Genomic DNA, 19,418 nt, shown 5'->3' with positions numbered 1-19,418 from the left:
CGGAGACAGGCCCCAGAGGTTAGAGTGTGCCGTGTCACTGAAGGCAGGGCACGGACTGGGACATCTCAAGACCCCATGCCAAAGAGGGTAGAAAGGCAGCCTCCCTTTAACAATTTACCATCAAAGACGTGGCGGGTGAGATAGTGAGGGTGCGTTGAACCCGATTTGGCACGGTAGGTAGGGGGCGCCAGGGGAGATCACGGCACCCCTAGGTCACGTCCTGCCACAGGCCACAAGATCACCTCTCAACTTTCTCTTGCAGAGGCTGAAGAGATCTAGGGCCCTAAATCTCTCCTCACAAGGTTTTGCCTGCAGTCTCCTAACCATGCAAGTGGCCGTCCTCTGAACACTCTTGAGGTTGTCCACATCCCTCTTGAAGTACTGTGTCCAGTTTTGGAGCCACACTTCAATTGCAGCCTGACTTTGGACCTGTTTGTCATGCACCTGATAATGCATGATAAAGTGCAGTGAGCTTTACTGATCACTTTGTCACATTGATGACTTACGTTCATCTTGGAGTCAATAGTGACTCCAAGATCCCTTTCTGCAGCTGTTCTTGTTGGAGTCTGGCAGTGTTAACAATAATATTAGGTACACATTGAAGGTGCATGAGACCAGTGAAGAAGAAAGGTTTTTATTCAGGTGTTTATTCATGGCAAAGAAATTCTACTAGTCAACATCACTGGGCCAATAAAGAAGGATCCAGAGCTCTCTAGGCTTATTGCACAAAAATATAGGGCTTGAGACTCTCTGATGGTCATTGGAAATCATGAACAGCACATGCCCCTGGCGGCTGGGGGGGGTCACAGCCATGCTGGTGTTGGGAGCATGGTGGTGGTGGTGGGAGCCCGTTGGTGGTAAGTGTGGAGCTCCTGCAGACTCCACCGGCACTGTTGGCAGTGTGGGGGCGGGCACCTCCTACACATCACCTCTGTTGGAAATGGTTTTAGTTTGGTTCCTTATCCAGTACATCACAGCTCTCCTAGATGACTAGCTAATGAAATGCAAGTCCCCAGACATCAAGAAGTGCTTGAAATGATGCAGTATTTAGATCTTGGGGCTCACTGGAGGTTGGAGCATCCCAAAGAATTATAGGACCAGATTCATATTTACATCAGCATCTCTTTACATGTCTCTAGCAGTGAAAGTGCAATATTAAATCCTTTGGTAAAGAGGCCCTGCTTGGTCAGGATACTCTCTGTCCTTGGTTTCAGCCTGTTAAGCCCCAAGCAAGAGGCACAGCATAGGATAAAAAACACCCCAAATGGGAGAGGCACAAACAGCATTCACACAGGAACCTCAGAGGCTGTGGACTGCCTTCCTTTAGGGTAAATCACTCCTTCTGCAGCCTCAGCTTTCTGGATCTGCATTTCTTGGGTTAATCGATGTCAACCTTTGAGCAAGAGGAAACCAAACAAGAAGGCAACAGAGGGTGAGGAGATCAATGTCCTTCAAGATGAGGGATGTGCGAGTGGTCAGCCCTTTTGTTTATTTTTGACTAGATTTAGTCCTGAAGTCACAATAGCAAACCTCAGCTCTTGTGTCATCTGGTAGGAAGGGCTCTGGCACTCTCAGTGTTTTTTGCTACTATTGTTGTTTTATGATATTGCTCAGACTCCACTGTTAGAGTGTGGACAAACAAGCTACAGCATTTTAAAAGGGGCTGCCTGTGTGTCCCCACCCACCTGGCAGCACGGGCAAGCTAAATCACAGCAGCATTGCCTGTTGCCAGGGAGCAGCTGACCCGTGGTAAGCTTCCACGCTGCTCACCTTGCTGTAAATTGCTTGCTTGTCCTTACCCATAGACATGGGGGGTGGGCATTGAGCTAGACATCGGTCCTAAGTGGGCCTCAATCCAGCTTTCCAGATATCGCCATCTGATTGTCAATTCTAGGGCCAAAATTGAGGAAAACCTAGTGAAGAGTAAATCCTCTTCTTGAAAATCCTTTCAATGACAATCATCTAAGCTCTTATTTACAACTCTGGTGTGGAAGATGGTTTGGTTTAAAACACAGAGCCATTTCCCAGGCGGGTCTAACTCAGTGTCACTCCACTGGAATGGATGGAGACTGAGTTGGCACTGGCTGAAGAGCTGGCCCCTGTTTTTTAACCTTCTGTGGCCCCTTTAAATTAACAGCAAATAAATTTGTGCTGCCTGGGAAAAGTAAATAAACAGAGAGAATCTCTTTTTGGGAATGTCCCATGCAGAATTGTTTCCTTTCCCTCTTCCCCTGACAAATCTGGGCTCTCTTCCTAGTGGGATGTGAGGTCATCCTGGCCAGGGATAATTAAACTCAATAATACTTGGAAATAAAGTGAAACTTGGAGTGGACAGTCACTCCCTGGATAGACTCTGTGTACCTGCTACCATGCCAGCACCTGGGCCCATGCCCAAGGGATTGTGAGGATGGTGTTCCTCCGGCCATCAGCTCTGGATCATGGGCAATGAGATGCATCATGACTGCCACATTGAGCAGTGGAGGTGGCCAGTCCTCCAGAGCTCAGTGCGGATTCTTAGCTCAGCCACCAGGGAGAATCAATGGGGAAGTCCCACCCAGTGTGGAGGAAGCCATCCTCCACTGCAATATAGGAGATCCACCACTGCAATATAGGAAGACACCAGTGGAAAGGATGTCTATACGCCAGGTTCAGGGAAGTGCTGCAGTCACAGTCCTTTGCCATGGTGTCCTCCTGTCAGGTCACCGTGAAAGGATGGGGTATAGGCATGCATTTCACAACGAGGCCCAATGAAGCAGTGATGGATTGCTCGGAGCAGAGAGGAAGGCCATCAGGAGGACAGTGTTGCCTCTCACTCAGAGACAAGACAGGGCTCACATGGTTTGAGCATGGGGGCGAGAGTGGCATAATTAGGCCCCCCAAAAGTTGTCTTTTCCCCCTCTATGTCATAAAAATTAAGTTTGGATTAAATAATTTCTTACCAGAAGAAACCATCAACTTGCCCTGCTATGGGCTTGGATCCCAGCCCTATTCAGTACATGATGGCTAATCACTCCTCAGGGAAATTAGTCAATTCTCTCATCAGCAAATGGCTAGAAAGGTGCAAGGTACACTGTCAAACAGCTCCATGCTCCTCCAGTTACTGCACTTAGAAAAGTGCTATAGAAATCTTCCTCTAACAGCAGTTGCTAGATAGGAGCATTGGTCTCATACTTGTGTTTCCAGACATGGGTTTGATTTTGCTCTGTTTTTATGTTAGTGTAACACCATTCATTTTTATGGAATCACTCCTGATTTCTACCAGTGCCGAAACAAAAGCTAGCACACTGAGATATTACTGAGGGGGGCGGGGTACGTTTTATATTGATATTCTGGCTCCTTTTTAAATCGCTTTGTTCTCTTGTCACTCTCCTGTTTTATAAGTTATTCTGCTCTTTTATTACAAGCCTTCTTAAGCATTATATGAATTGAATAAATGTTTCTTTCATTTAAATGTCCTCAGGAACTATTTATGGGTGTGGGATACGTGGAGCTTTGATTTCAATGTATAGCAGTTCTTGGATAGCGTAAACACCATGAGAAGAACAGCTCTTAACTTATGCAAGCCTAAGAACTAGTTTCCCAAGCCTTAAAAAAATCCCCCTGAATAAAAGGTAAATAAAGATATGAATAGAAATGCAGAGATAGCTGGTATTGTTTGGGTTTACACAGACACCACTCTTTCCTATGGAAGATGAGTGCCCAGCAAACAGGAATAATAATTATGAGCAAACATCCTTAAACATTCCTTCACTGCGCAGCAGCACGATCATTCATCAGAGTAATGACAAGTAGGGGCACCATGAAGAGGGAACTGGGCTGGAAGTCAGGCCTCCCTTCTGCTCCCAACTCTGCCACTTACCATGGAAGATTTATTTTTCCACACCCTGCCTGAGGCAGGGAAGAAAGTGGCTCAGTGTCATTGGGTGTGTCACTGGAGGGCCCTAAATTGAGGCAGTGGGTTTTAAAAAACATTGCTTCAATTTACGGCTGATTAAACCCCCTCGTTGTGCACACCCTCCCCCCGACTTACCTGCCTCTCCGGCGAGGTGGGGAGGTGAGCTGCTGGTGGGAGGAGCGGTCCCTGGGCTATGGCGGGGGCGGGCAGAGTTTCCCTCCATGGCAGCAGTGCCCCCACCAGGCAGCACCTGCCTGCAGGCACCTGGCTCAAGCAGTCCCAGGGGGCACTGCAGCTGCAGAGGGAAGCACCAGGCCCCCATGCAGCTCAGGCAGCCAGGCAGGCTCGGGGGGTGGGGATCAGGCTCGCCACTTTTCTTGGGCAGAGCTGCTTTCCCAGGCTGCTGCCAGGCTGCCTGCAGGACTTCCTGCAGAGTTGTGGAGCTGCCCCTCCCCCTTGAAGGAGCTTTAGTTTGCTGCATCCCAAGTCATTTAAAGCACATTACACTGCCGAATTTCCTACAGCGGCTGGAATTAATGCACAATACGCCACCGGCGCGTGCAATTAAAGTGGTGCAAAAGCATTTAGCCTGCTTTAAAGTGTCGTGCACACACACCTCTCATTTAGTCTACACACAGCCAGTAATTCAGTTTTCAGCCCTTGCGTAAAGTTGGCATTGTGGCTGCTTTCCAGCCATTTGAAACATTGTTTCCCAAACTTTCTGGGATCACACACCCACTTCTGCTACAAGCCTGACTTCTCCCACTGACTTCCCTTGGGGTTTCCAATCTCTCTGTTTGGGAGCCAGGCCCTAACTTTAGGGAAGTCTGGATTTACCTGTTTGAGAAGTAAGGGCCTGTGATATGCAGATTCAGGGTTCAGGCTGGTACCATCTCTTCTAGAAACCAGTCTGGATACAGTGACTGGAGGGCGGGGGGCAGCAGGGTGGTGAATACAAGAAACATTTTGGTCTTAAGGCATAGCTCACAACCATCCTTAGTCCTCTGAACCCTGCTAGGATCCAGCCCCAACATCCTTCCTCTGACTTCACTGGGGGTTTGGATTAGGCCTCCAGTGATTATGAAATGTTGGCCAGGACCAGAGGAGTACTCTTAAGAAGTTCTGGGTCTTTGCTGCCCATGAGGATAGCTCTCTGGAGACACGCAGAAGTGAGTTCGTTTCACATCTTCTGTGAAGAAGAGCACCTCAAATGTTACACACTACTGCCTGTGGCCCAGTAGTCTGAGCAAGACCACAAGTTCCTCTAGCTTGTGGAAATACACATTCATCTTGGGTTTAACACTACCTGGTGTTGAAAGGGAAGCTTTTAATGCCCCCTCTGATGAGCTTCCCTCAATCCCTTCACCACACCGATCAGGAGAAAAGAAGTCACAGAATAGACTCTAGAAGGTCTGGTCAAATCCAGCTGCAGAGCCCACTTTATCTCTAGCATAGACCATCATGGCCTGGCATGGCCATCATGACCTGGTTCCTGGGAAGCATGGACAAGTCTTCCCACCCAGCATGTTCACTCCTGGCAGATAACTGTAGACTCTCTCCATGCACTGGCCAAAAACACTTTCCCAGACTCAAGGTTATCCAAACCTTCTGAGAGGAAGTTTGTCTTTACAAAGACCCTTGACACTCTAAGGATCAGGGACTTAGACATCACAGAAGAGCTCATAGGATGGACACTACATTAGGGAAGAGGGTGCTGGCATCCATATCTTCTGAGTCCAATGTATAATGGCTTTTTCTAATACAACTGGCATCTTTGATGGTAATAGCAATACACTCTGCCCAAACAGGCATGTGGAGTATGTCTGCACAGAAAATACTTTATCCAAAGTAGTCATAATCTTGGGAATTGATAATAGTGAAGCCATGGCAGCAAAGACCTCCATGTTGGTGACACAAAGTTGAGGGGGTTCCTGAGTGCTTACCTGAGCAGCTAGTCTGCACCAGAGTCTGGTACTGTTGTTATCCATACTTGCCAGATTACCCTCTGCTTGGATTCACCTGCCTGGGTTTCAATGGCACCTTCATTTGCTGTTAGAAACAGTCTGAGTCAGAAGCACTCAGATTCACATGCACACATGGGTTATGCTGCTGGAGACTATCCAGGGGTATTACATTACTCCTCTGTCCCAATAAACATTGTGTTTTGGCTTCTTTCTTGGCTTGCTTTCCTTTTGGATAGGACTAGAGGGCAGCATGGCTCTGGGGAAAGCTTCCCAAGGGATATGGGGGAACAGACAGTCTGGGACGTGGACATAAATCCCAGCCAGCATTATCTGGGAGGAGTGTGGTGCTCTTCAACAGCATCTCCCGTAGTTGGGGTGAAGAAGTAATGAGGAGACTGGTAAACACCAGCTGTTCAGCTAAGCAGAGGTGTGTGAAGTATATAAACTGGGCAATTTAGATTAAAAAAAACATGTATTTCCACAGCAATGTGGTTTTTTTCCATTATAACTGAGATGATAAATATGCATGACAGGTGGTGTGTAAAAGAGGGATGGTGGGAAACCAACTAGGAGCCAAGAGCCACTAAACATAACATTGCTTAAATAAAACCTTCTCTTCTTGGGCTGTACTGTCTCAAGTCTAGTGACTGCAGCCCTTTAGCATACATTTAAATAGTGTGGGGGGAGGAGGAGGGGGATCTCTGCCTGACTCAACATGTTCAGATGGCAGAACCAAACCAAACTGTAAGTGAATGGTATGCATCTTAACAGACTGACTGAAGAGGTTTATGGATCAGGAGTGCAGAGGCACCTAAAGGCAGGAATGGCTCTGGCTGTGTTAGGTCTCGGGCACATAAGACTTTAAAAAGAAAGTCCCTACCCCAAGGATCTTACCATAATGAGACTAGAGACTTAAGAGAGGAATACTGATGGCAATGTGACTGAGTTGAGAGAGTGAATTTAGTACTGCTGAGCTGAGTTGGATGGAGGGATATGAAAGAAGTACCTATAGCTATGTCCTGTGCCCTGGAGGGGTCAAACACCTCCTTGCAAGGACCACCAGAATTTAATGGTGATTTAATGTCTGCACTGCAAAAGTAGCTGGATTCCAGGTAGAGTTAAAATGGGATCCCATATCCTAACAACTTCTCTATGCTCTTTACACCTCTAAATGCTGGACAAATGACCCCCAGTCAATACCCCTCCAGACTCAGATGAGAAGCCTTTCTGGGTGGATAGTACTGGGACTGGGCTAAAATTTAGGTAGAGTCACCTGTATGAGAAGGATATGCTCCCTCTTACCTTCCAAAGGAAACAATGAGTCACTGTGGTACTGAGGACCACATGAGAAGATAGGCCTCTGGGAAAATAAAATAGGAAGTCGTTTTGGACAGGAAGAGAACAGGGTAGGGAAACAGCAAACACTTCATGAAATATCTAGTCCCTTATAAACAGAGAAGACTGTCTGGAGCACAGTTCTAGGTAGGGTGCCATGCACCTGTTGGTACCAAACCTCGACTGTGCAGCAAGTAGCTTAATTTCAGGCTGCTTTTTCCTTGGCTCCAATAAAGTCTGCTGCTCTATTCTATCTTTATCTGGCCCCAGCTCCAGGGAGGAACAGGATGGTGCTGTGGTGTGCAGAGATGCAAGACACTTATGAAATCTTCAGTAATCCACTTGCCTTGCAGCTGTCCTGACTCCTGAATGATGCACTGAGATCCCAGCAGCTTGTCTTTCTCCAAGAGGGAAGCACAGGCGGGAAGTTTGGCAGCAGGATTCGCCCCTCTCAGGAGTGATTGAGACAAGCATAGGAAGCAGCCCAAGTGCCAACAATTCCTGCCAGGCTACTTAATAACGTTAAACAGGAAAAAAAGGCTTGCTGCTCAAATACCACAAGGCTGTTGAGAGACAATCCAGGGATCAGCATGGAAACAAAGGACCTGGACCCCAAACACCAGGCAGCTTCTCAAAAAGGAAAGGCACATTGTAACATAACGAGAGCAGTAAATGACTGGCATTTTCCCCGCCTGTTTTTCAACCAGCTCTAGTTATTTCTAGTTCCTTTTAAGGGTACTGCCAGGTGCCATGAGATATTAGCACTCTTAGGTGTGCAAACACTGACACAGGATTCACAAGATAAACCCATAGATTTTAAACAGGAAATTTTGGTGTCAAAAACATTTTGACCTGTTGTGGTCTTCTTAAATTCTTTGCAGCAAAAAAGATGCTGTATTATTTTTCCACCAAAAATGATTGAAAACAAAGAGCTGGCATTTTATGTGGGGTGCCCTGAATCAAACAAGGGGGTACAGAGTCTAAAAACGTTGAGAATTGCTGCTCTGTGTGCTTTGGCACTGCAGTGATGGAGTCGCATCAAAATATGCAAACATACCTGCATAGAGAACGGCAAGCCGTTTGCACTTCCTAAAAGCCCCTAGGCAAATTCCAGTTGGAACAACTAGAACTCCGTACAGAAGGAGTAGATTCACAATACAATCACTATGGAGGAACTTACCCTGCATTTTACTCCACAAAAAATTTGGTCGGTGATAAGGAGCTCACTCAAACTGTCTAGAGTTGCTGATATTACAGAGCATGGCCAGTAGGTGGCAAGGGTGCCAATTTGCTTTGGGATGTAATCCAGGGGGGAATACACACAAGATTCTCCAGGTAATAGCTTTCCCATGTAGTGGGTGCATCTATACAAGATGCTTTACTGTACAGTAGACTAATCTACTGTGTAGTAAAGCATCATTAGGTAACTTTGTGCAGCAGCACTGCGCCTTAAAATAAGCTAATGTGCAGTTTTCTAATATTGGTAAATACAGATAGCAAATTTACTACGTTAGCTAATGCACAGTAGTGCATGGTTACATTGCTGACCAGGAGCAAATTGCTCCTGGTCAGCCCAGGCAGCAGGGGCATTCGAACTGTCCCTTCCCCGGGGCGGCTGCCTGCTTCCCAGCCTCCGCTTCAAATGACAGATGAGAGTAGGGGCTGGGATATTGTCCCCTGCCCCAGCAGTTGCCAGCTGCCAGGGTCCAGCTCCAATCTCTTTAAGCGCATCGGGTATCTGAGTCTCAATCTGGCCTTAAATGTGAGCACAATGTTTATTTGGACCAAAAAAATTACCCTATCTCTGCAAGTCAGTTTTCTTAAGCTCTTCATTGACTTTGGTGGGAGCAGTGAGGCTGGCACTAAGCTTTTCTGAAAACCCCTTCCTCACACACACTCCAGGTGTCCCAACTGAAGCACCAGGCCTAAAAACTGGGGCTCAACGTGGCATGCCCAAACCCAAAGGGTAAAGCCCAGCACCTTAATATGATCTCTCAGGTTGAAACGGTTTGTGTCACTTGCCATATTGCTATACCATTTTGCTGAATTTGCAGTGCTTGCTGTCACTGTATGAGGATGCACCATGTCATTGACTACTGCCAGGGGTCCACAACCTTTTATTAGCGTGGGTCACAGTTTGCAACTTGGCCAGTACTGTGGGATACCATTCCTTGCTGGCTGCTCCAGCAGATCCTACTCTGTGCAGAGGGCTGCTCTCTTGCCCCTCTAATGAAGCTTCAGAACAAAAATGTGCTATTGTGAAGCATGACAAGCCTTCCATGATTTTACAAATTCAGCTGTGATAGTGACCAGAGGCCATGGTGAGGGACATGAAGGGGAAGAAGGAGGTCAGTACACAATAAAATGCAGAACACGGAACACAGGTTGGATTGGATATCTGGGGATTAGCACTCTGTTAGTGAAACATGGACTGGAAAACTTTTTTTGCAGGTTGAATTTCCTGTTCTCTTTCTGTAGCCAAAATGGTGCTGAAGCCTCTTGCCCTTGCCAGTCAGATCCTGCCCATAGGCCATAGGTTGCTGATTTAGATCATTATTTCTCTCTTCCCTCCTCCCTTTGTGGCTACAAGAATTGTTCTTTGGGCAGTGCTGTGTGTTATGGGAAGACGCTGTCCCTGTCTCATGGGCTTGCTTTGTTTGTTTGCTGGCTTGTAGGCCTGTGTGAGCAGGCAGCTATTTGATCCGGCTTCAGATCCAGTCACTTCGGATACCAGTGATCAGATGCGGAGCTCCAGACTGGGTTCCTGCTTTGATCCGGCTGAAGTGGCTCTGAAGCTTTGGAGCCACCTCGGAGATCTGGCCATAGGGCATAATGGGGAATCAATTAAATATCTATAACTTCCTTGTTTTTTGTCTGATTTGGATGAAACTTGCAGGAGTGGTAGTCTCTGCTAAGAGCACGGACCCTGTCAAGTTTCAAGATGATTGGTGCAAGGGCTTGGGGGGAACTGTACCCTAAATTCTTGTCACGTGTATGTGTTACACCACGGGGGGTGGGGGTGGAAACTGTAGGGGTGGTGGCCCCTGGGGAGGCCACAAAGTCTGCCAAGTTTCAAGAATATCAGTGCAGGGGTTTGGGAGGAACTGCACCTCATGTTGCTGACAGGCAAATCTTGTGACATAGATGACCCTGTGTGTGTTAAGGTGCAGTGGGCTGAAAACTGCAGGGGTGGTGGCCCCTGCTCAGGCCATGAATCCTGCCAAGTTTCAAGAAGATAAGTGCAGGGGTTTGGGGGGGAACTGCACCTCAAGCTGCAGACAAGCAAAACTCGTGACATGGGTGACACTGTGTGCGTTAAGGCGCAGCAGGGTGAAAGCAGGGTTCCCCTTGAATGCCTGCACTGATCTTCTTGAAATGTGACAGGCTTTGTGGCCTCACCAGGGGCTACCACCCCTGCAGTTTTTACCTCCCTGTATTGTAACACATATGCGTGACATGAGTTTTGCTTTCAAGAATTTGGGGTGCAATTCCTCTCAAACCCCAGCACTGATCTCCTTGAAACTTGTCAGGCTTTGTGGCCTCACAATGGGCCACCACCCCTGCAGTTTTCACCCCCCATGTTGTAACACACAGGCATGACACAAGTTTTCTTTCAAGAATTTGGGGTGCATTTCCCCCTGAGCCCCTGCACTGATCTTCTTGAAACTTGGCAGGCTTCATACTGTCAGCAGAGGCTACCATCCCCGCAAGTTTCTATAGTTGCTACAGTGTCCAGTCAGATCCATGCAGGGGGACTAGACTTAATGATCTGTAATGACCACACCTGTGCTCCCGATTGTGGTCATTCATGGTGACCCACTGTACCCACCAGGCACTGACCTTTATGCAGCACTGCTGTGCCAACCAGTCATGCCCTCACTTCCCCATCCCACCTGACAGGGCCTCATAAATGTGGGCATTGAAGTGCCTGCCCCACTCAAACTGGTGCAGCACCACAAGGCTGCCAGTCTCCTCCTGGCTGCAGTTGGGGTGCCGGGTGGAGGGCATGGGTGTGCACACACGTATGGTCCCGGGCCTGGATGGGGAAGATGAGGCCATGCTGGGTCCTGCACTAGCTCTCTGGGCCCCTGCGTGGCTGTCCTAGTGTTGCTGACCCCAGGCAGCTGCCAGCAGCACCCAGCACAGGGTCACAGCATGAGACAGTCAGCCATGTGGCAGAGGCTATGCCCTGCAGCACCTGCAGGCACAGGGCAGGTTGCTGGGGGCATGCTGCAGGCAGGTAGCACTGGCCCTACTACCAGAAGCTGCCTTCAGGTGGATCTGCCAGAAGCTGAATGCAGGTGGCCCCAATGGCACTGTCCTGGCAGCCACAAGGCAGGGGAGTGCCAGGCAGCACTGCTGAGGTGTCAGCAGACAGGTACACCAGGGCTGTGGCCTGCCCAGGGGGACACATAAGGCCTGCAGTACCCTCAGGCTACCTGTGTTGTGTGCCCCAGGGCACAAAATATCTGCAGGCTTTCATAGCCTGCAGGCTGGGGCTGTCATAGAGGTAACCCAGCCCTGAGCCAGCTGTAGCCTTGAGATTGACCTTAAGATGGCCCTCTACTGGCTGGGCAGACCTGGGAGCAAATTTGCTTCTGGGTCACATTTACATGTGCATTACTGTGCATTAACTGATCATGCTTAAATTTGCTACCTGCATTTGCTGGTAACAAATTTAATCACAATTAAGGGCTTTTTACTGTGCAGTAAGCATGCACATGCCCCTTATTCTTTCCAGGTCCTGCCTGGAAAGAATAAGCTGGCATATAACCAGCTTGATTGGTGTTATGTTTCTGTTTTCTGTTTTTATAGCAGGTTTGGGAGATCATCTTCCTTAGCTGCTGTATTTTCATGCAGCAGGGTTGCTCTGGATAAGAAGCCATATATGGAGGAAATTTCCTCAGACCTTAATATTCCCTGAAATTATTTAATCTGTTAGGTGTCTGCTGTATTTCTTTCATGCCTTGGAGGAAAGGCTATGACCCTTAGGAGCCCAGCAAGTATTGTATGGTATTGAAGTCAATCACAATTTCACCTTTCTTTTACTCCTTTTTAGGTTCACTGTTTAGGATTGTTCTTGAGTACAGGTGAGGTCATGGTTGTGATACAACACAATGTCCTTATGCTGTTTTTCTGCAGATACATAGCACAATGTAGCAGCTATGATTCTGGTCCCAATTATTCTTGGTGGTAAGACTTGCAGGTAATACTGGTATCTTTCTCCTGTAAGCTTTATCCTAAATTCATAGCCAACTGTTAGTGCCCAAAATGTAGCAATAGTATGGTGAATATTTTTGTTTTTGCTAACACAAGTATTTTTTTTTCAGTTGTAGGCATTTGGTATGACCCTTTTAGTGCTTTCTTTAAATTGCTTGAATCTATATAAATGCACAGCTTGCCTGGCTTATGTCTCCCATGCTGTTTATCCAACTTGTAGCCTGTGTCTGTAACAACAATGCCGCCTGTCTTCATTAGTTATATAGCTCCAATTATTTTTTCCCTTAAATGTGATCCAGTGTGCAGTGGATGTTACAATGGTGGAATAATTTCTTCCATGTATAACATTCCTGGAAGACTTTCTAGTCATTCAAATACATTTATTTGTATTTTTTTAGTAGCATTGGTAAATTAATGCCACAGTGCATTGTCCACTTTGAATATTTGGCTTGTGTCTCCATTGTATGAACAGTTTGACCAAGGTTTGGCATAAATAAATGCACTTATTTTAGTTGAAAGCAGCAGCTCCCGTCTTGCCTGTACTATCTGAAATTTTAGTCTATATGAATTTCCACAATAAATTATCTTAGGAGTATGTCCGTTATACCCTCACTGATATCACTTTCTGTTTGGTGTTCAGATTCATGTAGGCTTGTGTGCTGCTGCCTTGCATTTACAACTGGTGTTAGTCCAAGTCCTCATTTATTTTGGTACTATGAACTGGATCACTGCCACATCCATGCAAAATTTTGCCCTTTGAATAACTGCTATGGTGCATATGTTTCTTTATTTTTTCTTGCTTGCAAGCTTTGGCATAATGATTTCTCTTGTAACACTATGGTACACGACCAATGTATAAAGCTTCTTGTCAGTATTTCTCCACAACACTCATCACTCTTCCTTTGCATTTTGTCTTTCTCTGCTTTTAATTGGTGGATTTACTTTTGCATGAATTTTGCTTTGTTTTTCCTTGTACTTTTGTGCTTCCCCATTGCTAGTTGGTGAATGATCTTTACAATTGCTCCACATGTTTCCTTCTCTGTATTTGGATGTGAACTCACTCACTACCTTTACACATGTCTATTGCTCTTGGTAGTAAGGTGGCCACCTTTTTGCTTGCTGAAATAGGGACAAAACGTAGCAAAATGTTCTCTATTAACCTTTGTGATAACACATGCATAATCCAATAATAATGGTAAATAACCATCATCTGAGCTCTTAAAATGTAGTATGTGTAGTGTAGTAGGTGAAGTATTGCTTTTAAAGGTGTGGTTTTGCTATTCTTTGCTGTTGTTGAGAGGTTCTTTGTTATGGGGATGAATTCATGGAAATGTTGGCATGACTTTTGGTACCTCACTTGAACACAGTTCAAGATGAGCTCTTAACCTATGTCTCTCATCTGTCCATAGATTCTTCATCCTACAGAACTTTCTCTCACTGAAGTGTTGCTCACAGGCAGAGTTAGCGCACACTCTTCTGTTGTTCTGAAGTGCTGTGTATTTGCGGTTGGAAATTAAATTGTCCTACTTGTGATTCACTTATTCTATGATGATCATCACACACACCAGCTATTTTGAGCAGTTGGGCAGTGTACAGATCTGTTGTTTCTCCGGCCACTTGATTGCAATTGCTGATAAACTACCTTTCATTTAAGACTTATAATAGTCAAAAATGCTTTTGAAGTGCTTCTAAGATTTTATATGGGCTCTCTTTTGTCTGCTGCTGCCCTTGCCACATGCTGTAGGTACATGTGGCTCATTGCCCATTACAGATAATAGTGGAGCAAACCTCCTAGTTTGTTCTCCTTTTTGTCCAGCTTAGTAGCAATTGTGTAGTTTCCCCATTGTGATCTAAAGAGTGTCCAATTGCTAAACACATCCCCTTTCAAGTCCGATTGCTTGGAGACTGGAATCTGGTCTGCAGCTGTGAATGCTGTTTGCTTTTGTTTGCCTCTTGCAGTATTCTGAGTTTCTTATTTCTCATGCTGGCAGGAGATGGCTTGCTTTTGAAACCACATTCAGTGCTCAGGTGTGAAGGTGAAAGACAAGACAACGCAACATTCAAGCATCATTTTTCCTGCTCTATGTCCTCTGTCATTCAGTGCTGTCTGGTAGCAGAGTTCTGCAGGTTCCTCGATGGTAGATTCCTCCTGTCACATTATAGTGCCCACTATAGGAATGCCATCGAATTCAGTGTTCACAGCCAAGATGTACTGCAGTGGCACCTTGGAGTGCCTTGACATCCTTTCAAGGATGCTGTGAGGTGCTACACAATGTTAGCATTGTTAGGTGTGTTAAGGTGGTTCACAAGATAAATCCAGAGATTTCAAATAGGAATCCATTATGTTCAAACCATTGTTGTGGTTTTTTCAGAATTCTTTACAACTGAAGAACTGCTCTAATATTTTTCTGTAGTTAACAACTGAGTGGGTGTGTCTACACATGCACATTTACTGTGCAGTAACTGAAATTACTGTACAGTACGGGCACGTGCCTACATGTGCATGCCTGTACTGAACAGTAAATATGGTGACTTACACCGACTTGAGTGTAAATTTGATACCCGCATCATGCATGTGTCAGATTCATGCCTGATTAGTTACTGTGCTGTAATGCATGTGTAGACATGTTACTGTACAGTAACACAGTGTTAATGCGTTTTAATGCTTGCACATGTAGACGCCATCCTGTTCGCACTTACTGCACAGTAAATTTAAGCTGATGTAAATGCATGTGTAGACATGCCCAGTGAAAACTAAGAGCTGGTGTGGCAAATGTGAGAGCTCCCCAGCCAGCCACTGTGCTGGTCTCCCACTGCCTCTGGGCACGCTGCCCACCTATCTTTCCTGCCATGCCTTGCTCTTAAGTAATTATGATCTTAATTAGGCTGGAGTTTACCCATTAACTGCCCTGTTCTCCTGGGCTTATGTATGCAGCTCCAACCACCCCTGCACTGCATCCCAAGCATCACAGATGTTGGTCACAGCAGTGCTAAGCTCTGGCCTGAGGCCAGGCCCAACTTGTCACAGCCTTCAGCCTCATTCGCTCTGCCCTGCTAGGGCCATACTCATACTGCCTCCATTTCACAGAGACCTCTCACTCTCCACTGGCTCTCACGCGGTCTTTTTCATCCACCCCCTCCTGGGCCTCACACATACTGTCCCTTCTCTCCCGGGGACCATATTCAACCTTCCCTCACCTGGAGGGTCCACAGGCTTGCTACTTTTCACTCCCCGGTCAGCAAGCGCGCAGCCTTTTGGGCATCTCCTGCTACCCAGTGCTATCTGAGTGAGCACTAGGAGGTTAACTAAATGCTGTGCTGACTATGCCTCTGGTCTCGTAACCAGGTAACTCCCCTGGCTGCTCTCCATCACGGGGCTGATGGCTTGTCCCCTGTTCTCCTCGCGGCTCCTCCTCTGCCACCCTCCAACCAGCCTCTGGTCCTCCTGTGGCCTTAGATGCCCAAAAGCTCACCTGGACCTAACTTAGGGCCCCATGCTAGCAGGGCCTCCACTTAAGCCCCTGCCCTCAGGGCCCCAAATCATGCCCCTCACTCACTGGTCTTCACCACCGCCACTCTCTACCCCGCCCCGTACTCTGGGGTCTGTGGTCAAACACCTCCACAGACTCAGGTGCCACTTATTGGCATGCCTGGCCTGCAAATTGCCCTCTCACTGGGGCCTCAACTGCTTGCCTTACAGGGTCTTCCACCCTTTCAGGCTCAGGTGCTTCTCAAAGCTAACCTGGCCTTCACTACTCCCCTTTGTGTCTTGCACCCCCAATGGGCTCAGGTGTCCTCTATGGACATCCTTGGCCCCACTACTCACTCTCTCTCCGGTGTAATCATGTAACTCACCAGGTGGTGGGGGCAGGGATTATTAAGGCATCCTGACCCACCTTTGGGATGGTCCTTGAACCTGGCATTTCCTGGCCCTGCCCTACCACAGGCAGGACTACCAGGCCTCCCTATGTTTTAGGTCATGCCCAGGACCATGCTCCAAGCCATCCCCATAGCTCCTGCCCTTAGCTCCTAGTTGTTCTCAGAGCCCGTCTGGGAGACGTTGCTTCCCTCAGCACCAGGCAGCAATTGCTGCCCCTGGTCCTGCTGGGCTGAGTCTTAGATGGCCACTCGTCAAGATGGGGCTACACCTGCCTGCAGCCTCGCCCAGATCTTAAAATGGCAGAGCACTGTGAGTGCTTTGACATGCACCTTCCCCCTTAAAATAGTTCCTGGAGGTGGCTTTTCCCCACTGCTCTGCAAGCAAGCTCCCGCCGAGCTTGTAACTGCCCCAGAGTGGCAAGTACCCCACTGGTGCTTCACCACAGCTGGCATTTTCTGAGAGGTGCCTTGAGCCTATTGAGGGGTGCCTCAAGCCTGAAAACACTGGGAACTATGGATCTAGTCTAATAGCTTTGAGAAGGTTAAGAAACCAGCAGACAGCAAAAAGCAAAACAAGGAGGCTATGAAACGACTTCCTTCCTGCCCATCCAAGAAGTCTGCACCACACCAGGGAACTGACCTTTGGAGGTGCTGAGCAATAGGTCCCACAGAAGCAAAGCCATAGAAAACATCAGTGCAAACGCTCCCCTCAGGAATGCTTGGCTTGAGGAAACTAGAACAAAACTGTTCCCTCTCACGCTCCCCTGGATTTTGCCAGGTTTGGGATTTCTCACACGGTATCGTGGAAGAATTCAGTGGCTGTGACGCTGGCTCATTCTATAACCTTGGTCCCCCAGGAGGCGAGCGGCCCATACAAATGGCCTGGCAGCAGCCTCGCTGCCCCAGTCTGATCTGCTGACTCTGCCTGAGCAATGCTTCTCCATCCTTACTTTTTCCATCAGGCTTCATCTATTTGGACACTTCATTTAGTGTCCAAAACAAAATACCCCTCCATCCCCTATTGGCATGTTTCTTGAGGGTGGCTATAGTAGCTGTACTGTTCAAAATGGAGATTAATGTCTCACCTTAACAAACGACAATGGGGTGTGAGGGGCCCAGATGGAAGCTGTGCCTGTATCGTGGAGTGCAGAGCACCGTGGCCTAGGGAGAACAGAAGCAGCAGCAGAGAAATGTGTCGTTTCAGACATACCAGTTGCGACCAAGAGCCTCCCCTCCCTAGTGCGTGAGAGGAACCTTAGCAATAATTAGCAGCTCATTAATATTTCCTGCCCCACAGGCTAAAGGCGGTCATCTCGGGCAGCCGCACAGGCACAGCCCAGGCTCTCTCAAGCATCCTGAAATGCTCCCTGTGCCAGATCAGAGGTGCAGTTCCTGTGCAATTGAGGGAAACAAGCTCTTTCCTTTCCATTGCCTTCAAACAAGGGTGAGAGGCCTTGGCTGGTACAAAAATAAATATGATCAGAACAAAGGCAAATCCCAGAGCCAGATGCTATTGTAAATAGTGCCTTTCCTTCCCCTCCCCCAAACACTCAGCTTTTCTGGAGGATCCCCTCCATGCCCTGGCAGGACAGCTGCTCTCTGTGTTTGGCACAGTCTGAAGACTTGGTTTGTTTTCTGTACACTCTTCAGAGAAATCCATGGCCTGAACTGGAGGGCCATGCAACTATTGGCTGTTACCTCTGTGAGCTTCTCAAAGAAAGGGGAGAAGATAGTGCCAGGAAAAAGGCAGGGCAAAGGCTATCAAGGGAGGATAGTGAAGGACTTGGCTGCCTATTTAACTTCTAGATGCTCTGGTTATTCAGGCCAAGGCTAGTGGAAGTTGTTTTCTTTTCTGTGCTCTCATTCCAAATCAGCCTGAAAAAAAACGCACCCCAGATCTCTCCCTGCCTTGGAAAGCAAGTGTCTGTGTCTGTCTGTCTGCAAGGTGGAGACCCTTGTACTGGGGTACGAGTTGCCCGACAGGCAGAACATTGCAACTCAGCTTGTGCGGGCTCAGCCCTGTTGTTACACACTGTGCTGTGAGTGCCGTCTCCAGCCTGGGCTAACTTCAACCTCCAGGCAAATGAAAGTACAATGGTCAATGAAGACTTTTTCTCTGAGGGACCTCAACCAGGTCTCTTTACCCTCTCTGTAAAACAAGAAGCATGATACTGACAGACAGTTGAGCTCCTTGGGCCCAGAGCACCATGAGCCAAAGATCTCATTATGAAGGTATGACACCATGATACTTCAGCACCAGTGAGGAGATTTGGAGGAACCCATTTCCTTCATGGATAAGGGATAATTTCCTGTGCTAGCAGTTTTTTGCATGGGCACATCAGGTCTTCCTGTCATTGATAATCCATCTGTGCTCTTTAGCCTCCTGGGGCTAGAGAATCAAATTAGTTTAAGAGATATGACAGCTTTTAAATGAACCAGTGGGGAAGGAGCTGGTTCCCATGGAAAGGGCTGAAGGTATCTGGAGGGGAGAAACCTCCTTGGAGGGCAGTTGGAAACATTGTCTGAAACCTTTCTTTGGCTTGAGGTTGAGTGTGTGTGTATGTTGTGTGTGAGTGTGTGGGTGTGGAGGTCCTCTCTCTGGTCACTGGACAGGCTGTCTTCTCCTGAATGTAATAGTCTGAATGCTTGTAATAAATACCCATTAGCCAGTTTAGAAAAAAAGGCAAGGTTCATCTTTTTATCTAGGGTCATTGCTTGTTTTTGCGTATGTGGTGAATGTCTTGATTTTGAATTTTATCTTTAGAGGCCTCGCAGCAAACGTGCTGAATGTCTTGGTTTTTGAATTTTATCTCTAGAGGCCTTTAGCAAAGTTAACCTAAAAGCGACCCTTAGGTAAATGTTTCGAGAGATTGAAACCTAGGGACTTGTGGAAAGGGGTTGGCAAGAGGTCACATCAGTGGTATGGAAACTTTCCCAAAGAAGACCCAGGAAAGGAATCTGTTGGGTAAAAGATCCGAGCCCAAATCTGGGAGTAGTGACAGGTTTGGGTAGGAGGGGGCCCAAGACAGCAACTCACCCAATAAAAACTGTAACCTACAGTCCCAATTTGGAGGTAACCTCACTTGCAGAACACCAAAGGAAGAATTGCAAGTGTAGGCCAGATC

The 19,418-nt window shown here is 47.3% G+C and overlaps 1 long non-coding RNA gene across 1 annotated transcript; it reads left to right on the top strand.

The window, feature by feature from the left end:
• The first annotated feature begins 233 nt into the window (after positions 1–233).
• Positions 234–19,283, top strand: LOC109290050. The gene is made up of 3 exons (XR_002095502.1): positions 234–378; positions 10,091–10,098; positions 19,273–19,283. It is a non-coding gene; the product is annotated as an uncharacterized LOC109290050 (long non-coding RNA).
• Positions 19,284–19,418: the final 135 nt, after the last annotated feature.

This window comes from Gavialis gangeticus, unplaced genomic scaffold (assembly GCF_001723915.1).
Source record: "Gavialis gangeticus isolate Ggan-Ray unplaced genomic scaffold, GavGan_comp1, whole genome shotgun sequence".
Lineage (NCBI taxonomy): Eukaryota > Metazoa > Chordata > Crocodylia > Gavialidae > Gavialis > Gavialis gangeticus.
Note: the sequence above shows the minus strand (reverse complement) of the source record. Positions and strands in the feature narration are given on the sequence as shown.